The following is a 23,383-nucleotide window of genomic DNA, read 5'->3' on the forward strand; positions in this document are numbered from 1 at the left end:
ATCTCTCCCCAGAGAGTTCAGTGTCGTCGGCTGTTGGGGCTTCAAGGTTGGTTTTATTACACCCTGGCTTTGGATCCACTCCTTTGCCTTGCCGATGGCATGTGTAATGACCTCGATAGGGTGAAGATGCCTATCCTCGAAGATCTTCTTGTTCCTATTATGCCACATAGACCATAAGATCCAAGGGTCAAAGCTTATCTCTCCCATACCCACTGGGGGTAGACATTTTAGGAGTTTTGTGGCATCGTAACCCTTTTGGAAGCTAGAAAAGCGATCAATCGCCAATGAACCTGCACATGGAATTAACTCCCAGATTTGCCTGGCAAAGTGACATGTGAAAAATAAATGCAGGGTCGTCTCATCCTCTCTGCAGTGTGTACATCTGGCCTCCGTGAAGATCTGCCGCTTTCTAATGTTCTCTCCCACTGGTAAGGCATCCTGAATTGCTTTCCATAGGAGGACTTTTAGCTTAGGGTTGCATTTAATTTTCCAGAGGCTTGCGTTCCAATCATAGTCACTTTGACCTTGAGGATCGATATTGCAGTTTTCCTCCTTATTTAGTGCTTCATAGTAGCCGGATTTAAGAGTGTAGATTCTAGTTCTCGATGATAGCCATGCCCATTTATCTGATCCGCCTAGTTTTGCTCGGTTTCAGGTTGAGGATTTTGTTTTCATATCCCGGAATAGTACGTGCTATCTCATCCAAATCGCATTCTTGAGAGTCCCGGTGAAGCAGGTCAGCAACTTTTTATTTTTGTGAGCTCTCATTGACTGGACCTGTTGGTATTTCCGGCTCTTCGAGGGATAACCAAGGATCCTTCCAGAGAAGAGTTGATTGCCCATTCTCAATGAGTCTACCAATATGAGGTTTGAGGAGGTCTCTTCCCACAAAAATGCTCCTCCACCCATGTGATGCAGAAGTTGGAACCACATAATCCAGAAAGTGGGCATTTTGACAGTATTTTCCAAGGAGAATTTGAGCTAGCAAGCATGAGGGTTTTGTAAGGATTCGCCAGCCAATCTTGGCTAGAAGCGAGTCATTAAACAGTTGTATGTCTCTAAACCCTAAACCTCCCTTATTCAGAGCTTTTGTCATCTTTTTCCAAGAGATCCAAGACATTTTCCTCTTATCTCCAGATCCATCCCACCAGAATCTAGTGAGTGCTGATTGTATTCTTTTGCACAGAGAGACGGGCAGTTTGAAGCAAGTCATAGCATAGGAAGGCATTGCTGTCATAACCGACTTTGAGTAGGGTTAGTTTACCAGCTCATCACTCGCTGCTTAATTCTATCAATGATTGATGTGAACACATCCTTCTTTTTCCGCCCAAACAGCTCTGGTAACCCAAGGTACTTACCTTTTCCTCCTTCATGGTGGATACTGAGTTCATTTTTAACTCGATTCTTTGTCTCTATTGTTGTCCTCTTTGAGAAGGTGATAGAAGAATTCTGAAAGTTTATTTTTTGCCCTGATGCTTCTTCAATTTTTGCAGGATGGATAGAAGGTTCTAACAGCTTTGTTTATCTGATCTACAGAAAAACATGGTGTCATCCGCGAAGAGCAGGTGGTTTACGCGGGGGCAGTTTTGTGCCACTTTGATGCCCTCTAGTGATCCATCAGATTGAGCCTTGGAGCATAGACCAGAAAGAACTTCGCTGCACAAAATGAAGATATATGGTGATAAAGGGTCACCATGACGGATTCCACGTTCAGGTTTGACTAATCCTTTTGCAGTTCCATTGATGAGGTAAGAGTATGATACAATAACAATCCATTGCATTATCCATTGTATCAATTTTCGATGAAAACCCATTCTAGCCATAACGTGTTCAATAAAATCCCATTCCAGCCTGTCGTAGGCTTTACTCATATAAGTCTTGACTGCCATGTAGCATAGTTTTTTTGCTTTTGAGGTTCGTAGGTAATGTAATGCTTCATGGGTTATGAGTACATTATCACTGATAGCTCTAAGGGACAAAAGCTGATTGATTTTCAGATATCACCTTTTGAAGAAGAGGTTGAAGTGTTTTGGACAGAAGTTTTGCAATGATTTTATAGTAGACTGAGCAGAAAGCAATTGGTCTGTAATCTGATGTCTTCTTTGGGCTTGTTATCTTGTGAATCAGTCTAACATGTGTGTGATTGATGTTTTCCGGTAGGGTTCCAGTGGAGAAGAAATTCTTAATCTCAGAAACTATCATGTCTCCCACTGTATGCCAGTTCGACTGGAAAAAACTAGCAGAGATTCCATCTGGTCTTGGGGCCTTGTCTGCATGAATTGCGAAGCATGCTTCCTTTATTTCCTTGGGAGAAGGTTCAAGGATTAATTTGTCATTTATTGTAGGAGTGATGGTGGGGGAGATCGCTTCATTCACACATTGGAGTCTTGTTCCAGCCTCAGATCGAAAGAGTTTGGAGTAATATTCAGATATGCAGTTAAATATTCCTTCTTCCTCATAAGTGAGGTTTCCTTCCTCTTCTTCCAGTACAGCTATGTTGTTAACTGCCTTTCTTCCTTTTGTTACAGCGTGGAAGTAGCCTGTATTCTTATCTCCCAGGACAAGCCAGAGCTATCTGCTTCTTTGTCGCCAAAATTCCTCCACTGCTTGGTAAGACAACATGAGTTCCCTATTTAGTTTAGTAATTAGCTCTGTTTCCAAGAAATCACTGCTCATTGCCTCCTCAAGTCTTACTTTGATGTCCTCAATCTTTTTTTGGCTGTTAAATTGTTGCTCCTTATTCCACTGGATGATCACTCTGCCGCATATGTTGATTCTATTCTCTACAGTGTCTTCGGGATTTAGGTTCCAGGCGATGTTCACCAACTTTTTAATTTCCTCATTTTCTCTGAGTCTCCGATAGTATCTAAACAGCCCTTTTCTTCTCTTTCTTTCAGGATCAAAGGATACTGCAATCCCTCTATGGTCAGATCCCTCAAAGCGAAGATACTCACTCCTACCAGAGGGATATGCCTCTGCCCATGCACTATTTGCCATAGCTCTGTCTAGTCTACATTTAACCAGGTGATCATATCTTTTGCCCCTCCAAGATAAAAAATTACCAGAGTAGTTTAAATCGTACAGATCACAAACTGACATGAGTGTTCTTAGGTCAACAAAGGAACCTTCAGCTCTTGCTGGACCACCTCTTTTCTCCGAGTTGTTGATGATGTCATTAAAGTCTCCAGTCAGTAGCCATGGATCGGTTCTGTTTTCTCCAAAGGATCGTATCTGGTTCCAAATATGGATTCTGTTCATTCTGATTGGTTCACCATATAGGAAAGTCACATAGAAGGTCCTCCCCTTTGATTTGATTCGAGTGTCGATGTAGTTTTTGCAGGACGAGAGTATCTCCACCTCAGTAGAGTCCTTCCAAAACAGAGCAAGCCCTCCTGATCCTGGTGTGCTTGGTGGTACTATAAGTTTTGATGGATACTTCATCCATTGCAGCTTTTGGAGCACAAGATCAGTGTTATTATTTGTCTCCATGAGGAACAGGAAGTCAGGAGATATCCTTTTACAGATATCTTTCAGCCTGTGAACTGTTATGGGGTTCCCCAGCCTACAACAATTCTAGCTTACAATCCTTAAGGAAGAGGTTTTGGTGGATTCTGAAAATCCACCAGTTTCTTCTTAGTTGCAGGGATGTGTTTTATCTTTGGATCACTTGGTCTTGGTCCTGCGCTACTTGGATTAGCTTGGGTAATTCTGACACCCAAAGGTCCAGCTTGTTGGTTCAGTTCCAAGGTTTCGTCTCTGTGAGTGCTGTCTCTTTCCATCACATGGCGTCTTCGAGGTGAGCCTGAAGCTAGACAAATATTTCTTTTTTGTGTTTTTACACCAGAGATTCTGAGAGGGCTCTTACTAACTGGTTTCTTTTTCACATGTCTGCCTTTCTTCTTCTTTCTAGGGCCACCCGGTAGAGTGCTTTGGACTGAGTTCTGTACAGGGGTATTCTGGGTAAGATCATGCACTATTTCCATTTGGTTTTCAGTTATTTGGGCCTGGTTTACTGCATTTGCAGCCACTGCTATAATATTATCCGCAATTTCAGCCATAAGGTCTTTTGCTTCTCCTTGTATAACTCTCTTTTTCCTGGCTGCACTCTCAGTAGGGTCCGCACAAGACACATATTGGACCACTTCACGAAGTTCGCCCATAGTCTCCTCAAGTGTGGGGATTGTTAATGTTTCCAAAGGCTGTTCTGCCTGTGGGGGGAGTGTTTCTTGGTTTCTCTCCAAAGGAGGACGTCGTGTTCTTGATGTTTCAGAGGAGTCAGCTATGGTAGCATTATTGCCAGTTACCTTTTCTCTCCACTGCAGGGAAAAGGAGGTATTAGTCCTTTGGTTCCAGCCTCTATAGTATGATCCACTTCTTTGCTCTCTTTGGGAGTCATTTCTAGAGTGTGAGTGTGATCTTACTGGGGACCTTCTTAGGTTTGGCGTGTAATCTCTCGGTCCCCTTGAGTCTGAGGGTCTTCTATATCCCACTTCACTGTTATGGTATGATCTTCTAGATGATGAGTATGTATCATGAGGGGCTTCTTGCTCTTTTGCTACTACGATTTGCTGACTCATTTTGGTTCTGGTTCCATCTGTGGGTTCCCGACATGTTTAGACTATTGTCTATAGGGGGAAGTTGCAATGACTGGGGTTTGGGTTGGGAGCTATCTTTATTGAGGCCTGGACAGTTCTTCCTTTCATGAGTCAGACGGAAGCAGTAGTTGCAGTGGTTCTTCAGTTGTTTATACTCCAGGGTCACTAGGATGTCACTACCATCTGGGAATTCTACTACCATTTCTTTCACTATAGGCCTAAGTCCATCAAGCATGACTTTGACTTTCGCATAAGAGGTTGTAATCTCGAGCTCCATTATTTCTCCTATCTCTTCTGCAATGCTCGAAAGCATCTCTATTTTCCAGTAATGTTTGGGTAGGCCTTGGACATCGATCCAGAAGGGGATTTTTGACGGGAATGAGGAGGAGATGACCGGTTCCCACTGTTGAATAATGAACATCCACTGGTCAAAGTGGTATGGCCTGTTATCCAGTACTTTTTGTAGATCTTCTTCATAGTCGAATCTGAATTGGAAGCATCCATTTCCCAGATCTGAACCTATTGCTTTTCCCCTTAGATTCTATTTGTTAGAGATGAAACGAATGAAGGACCATAGTCGTTAAGCCGCCGGGTTAGTGAGTCGTCCCATAAGGGTCAGGGAGTTTTCTTGTATCAGATCTGAGGTATGTACTTCCTGAGCTCGTATTCTTTTGCGTGGGGGTGGGGCAAACTCGTCCATCTTTCCTTTTCCCTTCATGTGGTAAGGTATTCTTCGATCCATGCTATGTTGAGTATACACATGTATTAGAAACTAGAGTTCTTCACACTGAGGTGAGAGTTATTCAGTCCTCAGGACAGAGTGTTCAGAGAGTTTCAAGAGAGTTCTTCACACAAAGGTGAGAGGGATCTGGGGTAACCTGAGAATCCAAGTAAAAGCAACCAAAACTTTGATGGTCTAGGCAAACACAGTTTCAGGTGAAACTCTTGATCTTGAAAACCTAAAACCAGCCAGTATTAGTTGCACTAGAAGTGTTGGGATGTGCTTACCAGTGTAAAGGGAAGCACAATTGGAGTGGGTGTTGCTTGTGAGGAGTCGGTTGGAGCAAAGGGAAGTAAATTTGTCATCGGAGCCACCGTCAAAGATCGCTGGAGTTCACAATTGTTGCTATGGACCAACAGTTACTTCCTTTTTTAGTATTCCAGGGTTGGTGAGATCCGGATAAAAGAGTTCCTCATTCTTCTTTCAACCTTCCTCGATAGTCGTGCCTGAGAGCTTTTTAGTTGACTCGACTACCATCACTCTAAGTAAAAAAAATGTAGAAATTAATTTAATACATACATTATTCACATACGTTTGGCATCCAGGTAAGTTGTATTGTTTTAGTGTTAGATTGATTAGAGAATCAATGATTGTAGCGGATTAGGGATTTGCCGCGAGAAGGAGCTTGAAGTAAGGCTTCGATCGTGATTTCTGGGTTGGTGTCGTTCGACATCATTGTGGTGTCGGTCGACACCAATACCTGCGGATGAACAACACAAACTGGTCCGAGATGCCTACTTCGGGGAACCGTTTGGAGCATTAAACAGAGTCTGATTCGGCTGAATTTTGGTGGAGAGCTTTTTGGTGCTATAGGATTCATATCCAATGGTGGGTTTGTGAAATTAACGGTTGTTTTATGATTTAGTCAAGTGTTTGTATTGTGGTATGGCATAGACGATTTTGTGGTAAGGTTGGAGTGTCGAGCGACACCAAGGTAGTGTGGGTAGACACTAGCATCTTGTTGTGTGTTTGTGTCTTAGGAAGACAGTTGTAGTTAGGTTTGGATGAGGAGAGGTCGACGAAAGTGATGTCGTGGGCGTCGGGGACACTAGAGGAGTTGATAGTGAATTGGAGTAATTTTGGGGAAGTGTTGTCCGTGGCTGTACGAAATCAAATATTCCAGCCCACCTCTCTTGTTACTCAGTTTTTAGGGGTGGTTGGTTGTGCGACTCAGTAACTAGATGAGGTGGGGTTTGGTGTGTTTGTGAGTTTTTGTAAGGAGCGATTTCTACGCCGGTTGTCTCGTCGAAATTATGGGTTTCCGGTGAGATCGTTTCCCGTGAATTCTGTGTGAGAATTGGAGATTCGGGTGCGGTTGCTTCAAAATAGATAAAAAAATACATGTTATAGATACGATCTTGCTAAATTTAAAATAGTAAAAAAAAATCTAACAATTTTTTTAAAGAGAAATAACGTAACATACAAAACATCTAACTTTGTAAAATTTTATTATTATTTACCGGCTACTCCAAGTACATGCCAACACATCATCACACATGTAAACAATATAAATGTTTTATTGACTACACGAACTATTGTCATTATATACAGAAATCCATAAAAAACATAAGTTATGTATACAACACCATAACCATATAATTCTGATGTTTTATTTGCCGGAATCTGGTGTTGACCAGTATTAATCGGCATTGACTGATGTTGACCGGCGTTAACCAAAATAATAATTTTTTTATAAAAAACAAAAAGAAAAAAATTACAGAACTTTACTAAAAGATTATATAATAAAATTTTGCGACAAAATAATGTATCAAATATACATTTTCCTTTTGTAAATTCAAAAGTTGATTTTTAATTTTTTATCATATAATTTGTATACCATATTATATTTTATTATGTATTAGATAGCATGCTATTAAATATTTTTATATAACAACTATGTAACAAATAATGGTAAATAAAAGTTTAAATATATAGCAAGGAGTAACATATTTGACAAAAGAACAATATAACAAATTAGACTCAATTATAAAAAGATCTATGAACATTTTAGGCGAAAAGATTTTAAGAAAATATTATATCTCTCATCATTTGTTATATACAAATTAAATTTTCTGTATATTATAAAATTTTACTAAATAAAATTTTAACAAATATACATAATCCTTTTGATATAAAAATATAATATGATATATAATATGGTATACAATAATATGGTATAAAATTATAAACCAAGTTTTGAATTTACATAAGGAAAATGTATATTTGTTATACTGTTTTGTAGTAAAATTTAATTATATAATCTTTTAGTAAAGTTATGTAATTGTTTTTTAAAACTTTTGTTGTTATTTTTTTATGTCAACGTCAGTCAACATCGGTCAACGTCGGTTAATGCCGGTCAAAACCGGATTCCGGTAAACAAAACATCAGAATTAGATGATTATAGTGTTGTAAACATAAATTATGTTTGTTATGGATGTCTTTATGTAATAACAATAGTTTGTATAGTTAATAAAATATTTATATTATTTGTATATGTGACGATGTGTTAGGCCTATACATAGCGTAGCTTACAATCATTTTCCTACTTCAAACAGAGATTACAAAACGAACGACAAGCTACCCTCATTGTCTTTTGGAAAATTTTCATTGCGGCAGATAATATGATTGGACGTATATTGGGACATCATTTTATCATTTTCAATTTTCTATTAGATTTCTAAGAAACTGATCCTGAATAGTAAACCATTCGATTTTGTGTTATGAATCCTGAAACCAACTATATTTTCATTGAATATAGTTGGCCGGGAATTATATGTTAAGATACCAATTCATAGTTTTACTATAAGAAAACAGGTTCTTGGCGACGGAAATCTGCTATGGTAATATGCCCTCACAAATTTGCTATGGATTTGCGAGTACCTTGCTATGGAGACGAGGGCACTTGCAATTCCCTTGCAATATTTGCGATGGAATACTCCCTCGCAAATTTGCGAGGGAAGTAAAACAGATTTCCGTGGCTGAGTAAAACCCTCGCAAATAACTCGAAAATCCTTCGCAAATTTGTGACGCATTAGCGATGACTTATTGCGTAGCAAATTATCAAGGGAGTTGCAAGGGACATTGACGTCAGCAAGCACGTTTTACTATAGCCTAACTGTTTTGTCGGTAAAAATCTAGCAGCCTCGCAAAATTGTAGCAAAAATAATTTTAAAAATATCCCTCCCAAATCAATGCAAATTTCCCTAGCAAATCCCTTGCAAATTTTCCTAGCAAATCTATAGCAGTTATTTTTAGTAAGCCTATAAATAGCAAATCCATGGGACTTGGAAACCACAACACAAAACAATTAGAAAAACAAACTTCTGCGACCCAAAAAAATAAAATCTTGTCATAGAAAAAATGCTACAAAAAAAGCCTAGAAAAATTTAAATTTCATATTAATGAAAGATAACACACAACAGCACCATAACCAGTGTAAACAAGGTTCTTTTGTAGAAGGGAGACACATTTCTCCAAGAGTACCATGGTCCCTTAAAACAACTTTGAATGACCTTTCAGACACCATACTTGGGTGTGGTATTGAAACCTGTTCCATTGAAATAAATTACTTTATGATTTATAACTATGTGAAAGTAGTCAATAGTATGTTGAAATAAATCTATACCATTTAGCTCCATTTAACCGAGATGGATGCAGCACAGGTAAACTCGAACGATCCACAAATGGCTCTCCATACGTACACTATAAACGCATAAACATTCAGAAGTTATCAATCCCCAATTTTATCAAGTAAAAAATTAAAGCGTTCATATCAAAATGACTCTAATCTAAATTAATAGAGATTAACAGAGTTTTTTTAAACGACTCTAATCGAAATTAATAGAGATTACCAAGATTTGTAAAATTTGTAAGCAGAGAATGTGTAAAACCACAACAACAACGACTAGCAGAGATTTGTAAAACTTGGAAGACAAAAGGGAGTAAATATTATTAATTTAACATCTAGATTAATCACTAAAACTTTTTTTATAGAAATACCTTTCAATGAGATCTGTGAAATGAAAAACAGCCCAATAGGTCTTATAAATGTGAAGTGGCGTAGAGACCCGAGAAGTAGAGGGAGGTGGTTAAATAGTTTTGACGCAGTTTTAGGATTTTAAGAGTTGGGAAAATTTTACCAAAATTTAAAGCGGTAATGAAAATTTTAGGTTCCTATTGGAAAAAAATTAAGGCGCTATTTTGGTATAAAAAACAAAAAAATTTACGGATCTAGAAAATTCTAATATGGTTAATTTGTTTTCTCAATTAACTTATTTGCATATATCTTTATGTACAAATATCTAAAAAATTTGGAGATAATATTATTCCAACCGACTTGATTGGTTTAGTGAAAAGAAAACATAGTCTGGGTTCTCATCGATGTTAACGACATATTTCCTAAATCCAAACCTAAGCGAAATCGGACCAAAACCAAGATTGAAGAAGATTCATATCAGAGATGACTGATCTGTAAAAAGACCGCTGCTTTAGCTCATCTCCATCAAAAAAGGGAGCTGGCGGAGGATCTTGATAGTCTCTTCTCCGGGAATGACTTCCACATCCTTAGCCAAATTTAATTAAACCAAACACTAATTCAAGCCACAATCATAAAGAAAGAAGAATTAAAGAAGATCAAGAGAAGAGAAAAAAAAAAGCAGAACTCTCTTTATTTCCATATCTTTCTCGCTTATGGAGGCATGTGAAGAAGACGACACAGAGACATGTCTCTCCTTTTGTAACCTAAACTACTTCCAACTGGACCTAAAACACCTCGGGTTTGGTCTGCAACTGAAACATAATCTTTTTTTATGTGGTGATGATGGTTTGTGAAAGTGTATGTGTATGGAAGATGGAAGAGGTTTCAATTCTCTTATGCAGTTGTAGTATAAGAGATGTCAATCCATAAAGTGTGTGATGTGTATCCAATCAGAATGTGAACAGTAATCCAAGTTAAGCCAAGTATGAAATTGATTTTGGTAAAACAGTTTGATGAAAATAAAGAAAATGCAGATAGGAACATGGAACAGAAAATAAAAGAACAACCCGAAGGTGCTCGATCAATCACTCGACCGTGTGACTGGTCGAGTGACTAGGTCGAGTGGGTTTTGACGAAGAACAGATATAATCTTGAGAAACTTAAACTGAGACAAATGCAACGAAACAGAAAGATATGCGATAAGTAAACAATCAAATGACAAAGAAGGCTTCTAGAGATGGATTCATGGGCTAGTGTTCAGGTTGTGGCTATCTAAACTGGTCAACATATCTCAATCTACATGAGCTATCTCTAAACAATGATCTTAATGACTCACTAATCCACTCTCGTGACATAAGTGATCAAGTTACAGTAACATCCTAACCCAACTCTCATTGGTGAAACTATACTGAACATGCTTTAAACACTAGACCATTACTTGTCAAAAACCACCTTGTGCAACCAATCTCTTGGGACAAGCATGATGATCTCCAGTATTGACTTTATCTAACAACCTAGACAATGGTGTGATGCTAGGAAGCTTACAATCTGCTCTTACCCTCTCAGATATAAGAACAGCTTAGAGCACACCCAACCCAGAAGAGATATTTAAACAAGCTAACTTAACCATTCCAGACTACCACATCCCTAAACTAACCTAATCCATCTCCAGAATCCTAACTCACTACGCAGATGAACTAGACATGATGATGATGAACATAAACCCATAAATTAATGAAACTAACATGATAAGATAGATGAAATGATGAACAACAACTTAATATAAAGAAGCAAACTCAGATTCTCAATACACTGAAAGTTATGGAACTTACAAAGTATAGAAATCTGAGAGAATACAGTAAATAAAGGGGAAAAAGCAGTAAATAAATCCTAAAAACCCTTAAGGGGTAAGAACTAGGTTTTTTGGTGGCTATAGAGACTATCTTGCATAAAAGAGGACTTTTTGCGGCCATGGGGTACAAAGAGTATATATAGAGGGAGAGGGAAGCCCTAATTTGGCTACCAGACAAAATAGCAAGGCGGTTCGATGTACTCGACCAGATGTGGTCGAGTGGGTTTCCTTCTGCTTCCCACCAGCCGAGTCTTGAGTTCTACACGGTCGAGTGTCTTCCATCCAAACGGTAGAGTGCTTCAGAGTCAGACGGTCGAGTGCTTCATGTTTTGTTGGTTTTCTTCTTGATTCATCTCCTATTCACTGCATTGATTGCACTATCTTCATCCCAGATGCTATTTCCATGCTTCTTGAGTCCAATTCACCTGTTTAAACAAGGAACAATGCAAATGCAATGCAAATCCTACTCTAATGCACAAACAATCCTTAAACTATATGAAAGTGACAAGATAGGCTGATAAAACATGGAAAAGATGTAAATAAACAGTGGTTAAACAGGGTAAAATATACACATATCAACTCCCCCAAGCTTAGTCTTTGCTTGCCCTCAAGCAAACAAATCATAAGAAGGAAGAAAGGTTTGAAAGTGGGATCTTAGAACCTTAAACATGCAAATAGACCAGCTAGAATCAATGTCCAAGTTACTAGTACTATGATGCAAGGTGAATGAGCTATACTTAAAGATTTTAGACAAGCCTTTCTCAACCTCAACTGATTCTAGCCTTAGACTTCCACATGCATTCAAATCAGTCATTTCCTTAATCATTCATTAAGCAAGAACATGAATCAGACTATGCAATGTTTAAACTCATTTGGCTTGGTGATAAGGGTTAGAGACAAAAATGGTCTCTGTTTTGAGTGGGGCTTATCAAACATAAGGGTTCTCTCAAAAAGTGGATTGAGCTTTAGAAGAATGCTAAAGGTAAGATCACTTAGACACATACAAGAACAAAACCTTGTCTACCCAAAGGTACCCAAAGTGTTTGTTCCTAATCATTCTAATCCCATAATGTCCTAATTCTACCCTTAAGCTTCATCTTTTCTCTTTTGCCCTTCTTTCTCTTTGTTTTTCAGTTCTAGGAGAGGTTTCTTACTGATTGCTCTAGTGAAATGGGGGTTTCTTTTTTAAATGCTAAAGTTCTCTTTCTTACTTGTTTCCCAAGTCATAAAACTTTTTACTAGACTCTTCTTTTCTTTCTTTCTTTTCTTTGACCAGAACCTTATTTGAAACTTTTACTACACCCCATTCTTTCACTTAGAGTTTGAATTTACTTTAAAACACTTCTCTCCTAAGGACTTTACCCTTTTCTTTCTATTTTCACTCTTTTCTTTTCTTTTTGAACACACCAAGTCCCAAACCCAAAAATTAAACCTCCTAGTCCTATCTAGTTTGAAAAATGCAAACTAGAACTACACAAGGTTTTATTCTTGTCAGATCAAACCTAACACTTTCTACCAAGCTCAATCCCAAAATAGGCCTCACACACTCAAGAATAAACAAGGTTTGAAAGAAAGGTTCGTTATGGGTGGGGAAAACTGATTGAATGATAAAATCAGCTACTTGGATCAACAAGAGTGGTAAAAATGGGAAAGATGATCCAAATATGTTTAAAGTATCCATGAGTTTAAAAAACATTGCACAAGCTGATATTTAAAAGTAAAAATTAGGTTCTTATAAATAGAAAATGACTTCAAGTCACAACATGCTTCAGTATAGGAATTCTAGGTTTGGTTCAATCTTATGTTTCTAACCACTCAACTAGCATCAAAGTACCATTAACTTGGGCATTGATCCTAGTTTAGTGAACTTCCAGCGAGTGGTCGTGTGTGTGGCTCTGGAGCTTTCTCCCTTATCCTTCTGACCTACCCTCTCTTCCTGGCCTCACAAAAACTAAAAACAAATTAGAATATCTCAAGAGTAGACTAATATTCACAGGGATACCTTAGGGACTTCCTCCCTAGTGAGCTTGTTTAAAGTCACTAAGCTTGACTGATTCACTTTCCTCAAGCAGGGGGGACTTCCTTGAGAAACATTGTGAATTGCTCATGTTTCTCCCCTGGCTAGTATTTCTTGACTCTCTGTCCATTGACTGTGAATTCACTACCATCTTTGTTGAGAAGTGCCACTGCCCCAAATGGTAAAAACTCTTTTAATTCAAAAGGGCCTCCCCATCTGCTTTTTAACTTTCCTGGGAATAGCTTAAGCCTTGAGTTGAAAATCAGCACTTGATCTCCAGCAGTGAGGTCTTTAACCAGAATCTTCTTATCATGGAAGGCCTTTGTTCTTTCTTTATAGATTTTGGAGCTCTCATAAGCTTCTAGCCTTATTTCTTCAAGCTCATGCAGATCCATAAATCTAGATTCAAAAGTTTGATTGCCCACAGAGCTTTATACTCCACTTCAACAGGAAGATGACAAGATTTTCCATAAACAAGCTGGAATGGGGTTCTTCCTATTGGATTCTTAAAAGCTGTTCTATAGGCCCAAAGTGTTTCATCTAGTTTGCTAGACCAATCTTTCCTGGTTGCTCCCACTATCCTTGACAGAATTGCCTTGATCTGCTTGTTTGAGACCTCCACTTGCCTACTTGTTTGAGGGTGATAAGCTGTAGATACCTTGTGTTTAACTCCATACTTCTTCAACATTCCCTCAAAGACTTTGTTAATAAAATGAGTCCCCCCATCACTGATCACAACCCTTGGAACCCCATATCTGGGAAAGATTATTGTTTTGAAAAGTTTAAGAACCACTTTGTGACCATTGGTGGGGCTTGCAATAGCTTCAACCCACTTGGAGACATAGCCCACAGCTACCAATATGTACACATTGCCATTTGATGGTGGGTTAAAAGGGCCCATGAAGTCAATTCCCCAAACATCAAATATCTCAACTTCCAGAATTGGGTTTTGGGGCATCTCATTCCTTCTGGTAATGTTTCACATCCTTTGGCAAGCATCACAGCTTGTAATGAACTTATGAGTATCCTTGAACAGAGTTGGCCACCATAGACCTGCCTGTAGAACCTTTTGGGCCGTTTTGAATGTTGCAAAATGGCCTCTATAAGGTGAACCATGACAGTGCTTCAGGACTCCTTCTATTTCACTTTTTGCTATGCATCTTCTAAACAGGCCATCTGATCCCTTCTTGTATAGATAAGGCTTATCCCAATAGTAATTGTTGACATTCTTGAGCAGTTTCTTTTTTTTTATAAGGGTCTATGTCTTCTGGAAATTCTTCGCAGACCTTTTAGTTCACTATGTCAGAATAACAAGGCAAATCTCCACTGTCTACTGCCATCCATTCTTCCATCTGGTCCTGCTCGAATGAGTCCCCGAACACACTCGATCGAGTGTCTGTTCGAGTGGGTGGTCGATTGGCCTCCAATTGCATCAGTCTCTCTTCTGGCATTAAATCATCAATGGGTATAGCCTCTTCTATCCGCATTCTGGACAAGTGATCAGCTACTCCATTATCTATACCCTTCTTATCCACTATCTCCATGTCAAATTCTTGTAGGAGAAGTATCCATCTTAACAACCTGGGTTTGGTGTCTTTCTTTGAGTAAATATGTCTCAAAGCAGCATGATCAGTGTACATTATTACCTTGGAACCCACCAGGTAACTTCTGAACTTCTCAAATGCAAATACAACTGCCAAAAGCTCCTTTTCTGTGGTTGAATACCTCCCTTGAGTCTCATCCAAAGTTCTGCTTGCATAGTGTATAACATGCAGCTTCTTATCCTTTTTCTGTCCCAGGACTGCTCCCACAGCAAAATTAGAGGCATCACACATGATTTCAAAAGGAAGATCCCAGTTTGGAGCTTGAACTATTGGTGCTGATATCAAAGCAGCCTTGATCTCTTTAAAAGCTTTCAAACACTCTTCATCAAAGTTGAACTCAGTTTCTTTGCACATCAATCTTGTTAAAGGCCTAGCAATCTTAGAGAAATCTTTGATAAACCTTCTGTAGAAACCAGCATGACCCAAAAAGCTTCTTATGTCCCTAATTGTCCTTGGTGGTTGAAGTTGGATCATGACTTCAATTTTAGCCTTGTCAACCTGAATATCTTTCTCTGAAATTCTATGACCAAGAACTATCCCTTCTTGAACCATGAAGTGGCATTTTTCCCAGTTCAGAACCAGATTTGTCTCTTCACACCCTTTTAGTACCCTACATAGGTTAGCTAGACAAGAAGAGAAAGAGTCTCCATAAACAGATAAGTCATCCATAAAGACTTCAACAACATCCTCAATAAGATCAGAAAAGATAGACATCATGCATCTTTGAAAAGTAGCTGGTGCATTACATAGTCCAAATGGCATTCTTCTATACGCAAAAGCACCATATGGACATGTGAATGTTGTTTTTCTTGATCATTAGGATGGATTGGTATTTGGAAAAATCCAGAAGAACCATCCAAGAAACAGTAATGAGTGTGATTAGCAAGCCTTTCAAGCATTTGATCAATAAAAGGGAGAGGAAAATGATCTTTTCTATATGCAGAGTTAAGCTTTCTGTAATCTATACACATCCTATGTCCTGTTATATTCCTTGTAGGGATTAATTCATCTTGATCATTCTTAACCACTGTGATCCCACCTTTTTTGGGCACACAATGCACTGGTGAGACCCAAGTACTATCAGAGATAGGGTAGATCACACCAGCACTAAGTAGTTTAAGGATCTCTTTCTTTACCACTTCCTTAAGGTTTGGGTTAAGTCTTCTCTGGGGTTTTATGCTAGAATAAGATTCATTTTCAAGGTGAATTCTATGCATGCAAAGACTTGGTGAAATCCCCTTGATATCATCCAAGGAATAGCCAATAGCCTTTCTAAACTTTCTAAGTTCAGATACTAGCAGATCAAGCTCTTCATTACTCAAACTAGCATTTACTATCACAGGGTAAGTAGAGTTAATTTCCAGAAACACATACCCTAGCCCATATGGGAGTGGTTTTAGCTCCACTTTTGGTGCCTTGAGCTCAGCCCAGTCATCTGTGAGTGACTCGGCAGGGCACACGACCGGGTGATATTGGTACTCGATCGAGTGATCGTTCGGGTGTGGGGTCGAGCACTATGCTTTTGGAATCCCAGTTGACTAGACTTCTTCTCTTGACAGTGCCAATTCTTCAAATGTTTCTGGGGTGTCAGACTTCCTGTGGGAATCCAATATCTCTTCATAAACCTTGGTTTCTTCTTAGAGGAACCCTTCTTCTCCACTCTTGGTTAGAACAGTTTTGAGGTGATCCTGTTCTGATAGCTCTTCCATCAATTCCCCTGCCAGTTCCTCCATTTCTTCAGCCCAAAAAACCTTTCCTTCAATTGTTGGTTTCTTCATAGTCTCAAGAATGTCAAATGTCATCCTGAAGTCTTCTCCCAAATTTAGATCAATCTTTCCTTTCCTTACATCAATTATAGCCCCTAATGTAGCTAGAAAAGGCCTTCCCAAGATCAAAAGATATTTTGGTTCTTCATCCATTTCTAAAACTACAAAGTCTGTTGGGACTTCCACTGGTCCAATCCTGACTGGTAGATCTTCCAATACACCATTTGGCAGCCTTACTGATCTATCTGCTGAGATCAATGATATATTGCAAGGCTTATATCTTGTAAACCCCAAGCGCCTGGCTACTGATAAAGGCATCAGACTGACTGAAGCTCCCAGATCAAACAAGCATCTGTTGAAGGTTAGAGGTCCAATGGAGCAGGGTAATGTAAAGAAACCAGTATCCCTCAATTTCTGAGGATTCACTTGCTTCTGGATTATGGCACTGCATTCATGACTGAGAACTACCATCCCCTGGACTTCCTTAATTCTTTCCATCACAACATCTTTCAAGAACTTCTGGTAAGGTGGGATTAAAGCAAAAGCATCTATCAAAGGCATCTTAAGCTCAATCTCTCTGACTTGCTTATCAAGCAGTGCTTTGTACTTCTCTACCATTTGCTTCTTAAACCTTCCTGGGAAAGGTAGTGGGGGTTTGTAAGGAGGGGGAACAAACCGGACTTCCTTTTCTTTGGTAGCAGCTGATTTGACCTTCTCTTGGGTAGGCGTTCGACCATCTGCTCGATCACACACTCGGTCGTTTGACTGTTCAAGTGGCTGATCGAGTGGGTGCTCGAGTTCTGCCTGCTTTTCGTTCTGAGTTTCTCCTTGCTGAAACTCCTCCCCATCTTGATCTTCACTGTCCTCAGTGACTGGCAAGATTCCAACTCTCTCTGGTAGTGTCCTTCCACTGCATAGATTGATTGCACTGGCAAATTCAGTGGTTTGTCCAACTGCTTTTCCTTTTAGTGTGCTCTCCATTTGTATGACTTTGGATTGGAGGGTGTTAAATTTTGTGTACAAATCAGAATAAGTGGAGTCAAGCCTCTTGTTTATTTCAGCAAACTTCTTGGAGGTTTCCATCTGACCAGTGGCTTGGTTAAGCAACAGCTGTTGCATCAATGTCCTTAAGTCTGGTTCCTGGGTTTGGGTGGTCTGAAACCCTGGTGGGAGACACATTTGACCCTGGTAATCTTGGTTCTGTTGTTTAGGCACATAATTGTGTTGCTGCTGTGCTTGTTGTGGTGGATAGACCTGGTCCTGTGGATTGGCCACATTTGGACTCCTATAAGACAGATTGTTGTTCTTGAACTAGTTGTAGGGCTTGAATCCTCCTTGGTTCTGGATGTAACATAGCTCAGCTACCTCATTCTCCCCATCTTGAATTGTTGTGTCTTCCTCAGCAAGAAAATGAATGATTTTCTGTTGACTGAGCAGAATCTTGTCCAGCTTCTCATTCACAATCTTCAGATCCTTCTTGTATTTCTCATCTGGGGCTGAATCCACAAATCTGACAGTTCTATCATAGTCTTCATTATAGTCGCCATCTGACTGGGCAAAGTTTTCTACCAGTTCCCATCCTTCATCCACATGTTTGTTGAGAAAATTACCATTTGATGCAATGTCCGACAACATTCTGATCTTTGGTAGAACTCCTCTGTATAGTGTGCTAAGTAGGAACTCATTGCTGAACCCATGGTGTGGACACTGAGTTTGATAACCCTTGAACCTTTCCCAAGCCTCACAGAAAGTTTCATTATTCTTCTGAGCAAAACCAGAAATCTCATTCCTCAACCTTGTTGTCCTTGCATTGGAGAAGAACTTAGCTAAGAAGGCTTTCTTGCATCCATCCCATGTGGTGATGGCTCCTGTTGGTAAGGTCTTCTGCCACAGGTGAGCTTTGTCTCCAAGTGAGAATGGGAAAAATCTGAGTTTGAAGCTGTCTTCACTTACTCCATTAATCTTGGTCAGGCCACAGAGCCTATCAAATTCATCAAGAAACTTGTTTGACTGAATCATTGTGATGGGCCCACTTTTTATCTCAAAATTATTGTTTGCTACTGTAGGTGGAACTATTCCTGTCCTTTGTGTGTGAGTGTTTGGAGCATCTCCTGCTCCAATCTGTCTTGGTCTCTGCATGGGTGGATCCATCAGTGCTTGTTGCTCTTGTTCTTGAAATATCCTGGTTTTCTGCTGTCGCAAGTCCCTTGGTAGGCGATTGATGTGATCTAAATACTTCTGCAAGTTCTGATTACCCTTTGATCTTGTCTGCATCAACTAACTCGACCAACTGCTCGGTTCGGCACTCGATCGTGTGCTTGCTCGAGTGGGTTGTCGTTTGGCTAACTGATCGATTTGTATTCGATCACTTGGTCAAAGTTCACTCGATCGAGTGTAAGCTCGAGTGGTGTACCTGAAACTCAAAATAACCAACCCAAACTGTGAGACTAGTGAACAATTAGTGACAGAACTTAATCTTGGATCTATGTAAATTCTAAATGAAATAAATCAACACACTAATGGCAACAGCGCCAATTGAAACATAATCTTTTTTTGTGGTGATGATGGTTTGTGAAAGTGTATGTGTATGGAAGATGGAAGAGGTTTCAATTCTCTTATGCAGTTGTAGTATAAGAGATGTCAATCCATAAAGTGTGTGATGTGTATGCAATCAGAATGTGAATAGTAATCCAAGTTAAGCCAAGTATGAAAGTGATTTTGGTAAAACAGTTTGATGAAAATAAAGAAAATGCAGATAGGAAAATGGAACAAAAAAGAAAAGAACAACCCGAAGGTGCTCGGTCAAGCACTCGACCGTGTGACTGGTCGAGTGACTAGGTCGAGTGGGTTTTGACGAAGAACAGATGTAATCTTGAGAAACTTAAACTGAGACAAATGCAACGAAACCGAAAGATATGCGATAAGTAAACAATCAAATAACAAAGAAGGCTTCTAGAGATGGATTCATGGGCTAGTGTTCAGGTTGTGGCTATCTAAACTGGTCAACAGATCTCAATCTACATGAGCTATCTCTAGACAATGATCTTAATGACTCACTAATCCACTCTCATGATAGAAGTGATCAAGTTACAGTAACATCCTAACCCAACTCTCATTGGTGAAACCATACTGAACAGGCTTTAAACACTAGACCATTACTTGTCAAAAACCACCTTGTACAACCAATCTCTTGGGATAAGCATGATGATCTCCAGTATTGACTTTATCTAACAACCTAGACAATGGTGTGATGCTAGGAAGCTTACGATCTGCTCTTACCCTCTCAGATATAAGAACAGCTTAGAGCACACCCAATCCAGAAGAGATATTTAAACAAGCTAACTTAACCATTCCAGACTACCACAGCCCTAAACTAACCTAATCTATCTCCAGAATCCTAACTCACTACTCAGATGAACTAGACATGATGATGATGAACATAAACCCAGAAATTAATGAAACTAACATGATAAGATAGATGAAATGATGAATAACAACTTTATATAAAGAAGCAAACTCAGATTCTCAATACACTGAAAGTTGTGGAACTTACAAAGTATAGAAATCTGAGAGAATACAGTAAATAAAGGGGAAAAAGCAGTAAATAAATCCTAAAAACCCTTAAGGGGTAAGAACTAGGTTTTTTGGTGGCTACAGAGACTATCTTGCATAAAAGAGAACTTTTTGCGGCCATGGGGTACAAAGAGTATATATAGAGGGAGAGAGAAGCCATAATTTGGTTACCAGACAAAATAGCAAGGCGGCTCGATGTACTCGACCAGATGTGGTCGAGTGGGTTTCCTTCTGCTTCCCACCAGCCGAGTCTTGAGTTCCACACGGTCGAGTGTCTTCCATCCAAACAGTCGAGTGCTTCAGAGTCAGATGGTCGAGTGCTTCATGTTTTGTTGGTTTTCTTCTTGATTCATCTCCTATTCACTGCATTGAATGCACTATCTTCATCCCAGATGCTATTTCCATGCTTCTTGAGTCCAATTCACCTGTTTAAGGAACAATGCAAATCCTTCTCTAATGCACAAACAGTCCTTAAACTATATGAAAGTGACAAGATAGGCTGATAAAACATGTAAAAGATGTAAATAAACAGTGGTTAAACAGAGTAAAATATACACATATCAGTAACTCTATACAAAGAACATGTCCAAAACCAAAATTATATCTTAAAATTAATAAAGGAGCCATTGATTCTGACTTAAGTTGATTTATTATGTTTTTGTTTCCCAAATCTAAACCGATTCTTCTCTCAATTAGTTTGAGAAAAACAGAGAGCATCATAATACACTGAAAACAAATCAAATTTTCAATTTGCCTAAGATAAAAAATAACTGTAACATCCGCAAACCGGAATGGGATGTGCATCGACCGATGCAAGGGTGGTGTCGGTCGATGCAAGGTCGTTTTTGTGTCGTTTGACTTAAGCCAAACATTGCGTTTTGGGGATAGGAAACCCTAGAGCCGATTATAAAAAGGGGTTTGTCGTGTTGTGACCGAGTTTTAGCCGCTTTTGAGAGATTAGAAGGGAGAAAAGAAGTTCTTCAGTGTTCTTGAGGTTTGGTGCGATTTTGGGAGTTTGAGGTTGTTCCTGTAGAGATCTGTAACTGGGATCGTTGTAGGAGCTTCCTAGGAGTGTTTCTCTCCCTATTTAAGGTCAGAAACTTCTTGGCAAAGGTGTGCGCATGACCATGGCTTATCTAAGCTTGAGATTGTCTTTGATCTACTTGTGTATGTGTTTATTTGGCTTGTTAGAATGTTGTTGAGTCGCAAGAAGCTTTGGGAAGCTTTTTGTGGCATTGGTTTTGTGTTCTTGGTGGTTTAGGGACGGAGATCCGGCGAGAAGCTTCGGGAGAAAACGATGCTCAGCATGTGCATCGGTCGATGCACTTTGTGCGTCGGTCGAGGCAATGTGAGGACAGCGCGGATTGACCTAGGAGCATTGGTTGATGACATGTGGAATCGTCGGTCGATGCAATTAGGAATTTCTTGCAATGTCGAGCATGCGTCAGTCGATGCATGGGGAGTGTCGGTCGATGCAAGTGATCCTTGCGTCGGTTGATGCAATCTTGTGTTAGTGTATGCGTATCCTGTTGGTGTTGGTTGATGCGGATGTCTGGTTTGTTGTTTATTGATTGTTGTCTGATGGTTAGAGTTGTCTCAATTGCTTATGTGTATAATTTAATAGATAGAAGGATTGTCTCACTGGATGTTTATCAAATACTCATGCATCTCAATTTGTGTTTGTGGTGCAGGTAAAGGCAAAGTGTGATCGTGGAATCAAGGCAATAAAGAGGAGGATGTTCTAGTGGCTCGATTGGTTGTTGTCTGGGTTCTATTAGGTTGCTAGAGTGGAGTCCTAGAATGTTGTTTAGGATTGTTGGTACTTTGATTCATGCTATTAGGATTATTGGTTTAATGGTTATGACTTAATATTGGTTATTATTGGAGTAATGGTATTGATTATGTTATCTGTTGATGTGTGTTTGTGGTTATGTGACTAGTTGGTATGAGACCACTAGTTTAGACTTATTATTTTTTTTTTTCTTCACGAGATGTAGAGCTGAAGAGTATTGCCATCTTTTATTGAATCCTCATTTAATGCAAACAAATTGATTGTTTTTTATAATATCCGATGATATATTTCTATTAGTTATAGTTAAGGTAGTTAGCCTTTTATAGGAATTCTAATTTAATCGTACTCCTACATTCCTTACTTACATGAGTATATGGTTGGCGGTAAGGGTGGGCATTCGGGTATCCATTCGGATTTTGGGTCGGTAATTTGGGTTTTCGAGTGTAGAGAAATAAAATTCATTAAGGTATTTTCAGATTTCGGGTCGGGTTTGGGTAAACACCCATCAGGTATGGATAGTTTTGGGTTAAATCCAAAATTTGAAATATATTTCGAGTTAAGATCGGATTTGATTGTTTTAAATCCAAATTAAAAAATAGAAGTAAATTCAAATTAATGATAATAATCATGAAGAAAAAAAATCAAAAACTGAATTCACGAAAGAAAAAAACAATTCTAAATATCAAACACCTTCACAAGCCCATAGTTATGGACTTCCTTAAACATCAAATGACCTCAAATTCAATGTTAGAATATGTAACAACCCGTCCCGTGGACTCCACTAGCCTCACTGGTAGCTTGCCCCCGTAGGCTCAAAGCTGGCCCTACAAGGCATCAATCCTAACCCTTCATTGTAGCAAATGGAACTACTCATCCAAATACACAGTAGGTTATTGGTGCGCCAGGCGTTCCTCGAACCCTGGTCCCCACCCTTTCACAAACTTCCCACAATACAAGCTGTCACCAATTGATCTGAGAATTGTAACGCCCGCAAACCAATTTCTGGAATTTTTGGTTAGGGTGTCGATCAACACCACTTGTGGTGTCGGTCGACACCGTTTGCAGACGGTTTGATGGGTTCAATTTTAATCGTCCAGTTTTCGTGGTTTGTTTAGGGGAAGCCCTAAAGTCGAGTTTAAAAGGGGAACTCGACTTATTTCGTCCTTTGAAGCCGTTTTTGACAGAGAAATAGAGAGAAGATCTTGTGCTAGGAACAAGGGAGAAGGCTTTTAAGTGTTGGTTTCGTCGTTGTTGAGTGAGAATCTTCCTTCAAAACAGGTGAGTGCATGACCATGGCTTATCTAAGTCTGAGAATCCTTTGTTTGCTTGATTTGTTGTGTTTTGTAGTGTTGTTCTTGCTTGTGGTGGTTGTGTTATGGTTCTTATAGGTTCCTGAAGCTTTAGGGTGAGTTTGGAACGGATTGGAG

At 39.3% G+C, this 23,383-nt stretch overlaps 1 non-coding gene across 1 annotated transcript; it reads left to right on the plus strand.

The window, feature by feature from the left end:
• The first annotated feature begins 18,281 nt into the window (after positions 1–18,281).
• LOC147925388 (small nucleolar RNA R71) lies at positions 18,282–18,388 on the plus strand. Its single transcript, XR_015585622.1, has one exon. It is a non-coding gene; the product is annotated as a small nucleolar RNA R71 (small nucleolar RNA).
• Positions 18,389–23,383: the final 4,995 nt, after the last annotated feature.

The sequence above is a fragment of the Camelina sativa genome, chromosome 16, assembly GCF_030686135.1.
Source record: "Camelina sativa cultivar CO46 ecotype springtype chromosome 16, ASM3068613v1".
Lineage (NCBI taxonomy): Eukaryota > Viridiplantae > Streptophyta > Magnoliopsida > Brassicales > Brassicaceae > Camelina > Camelina sativa.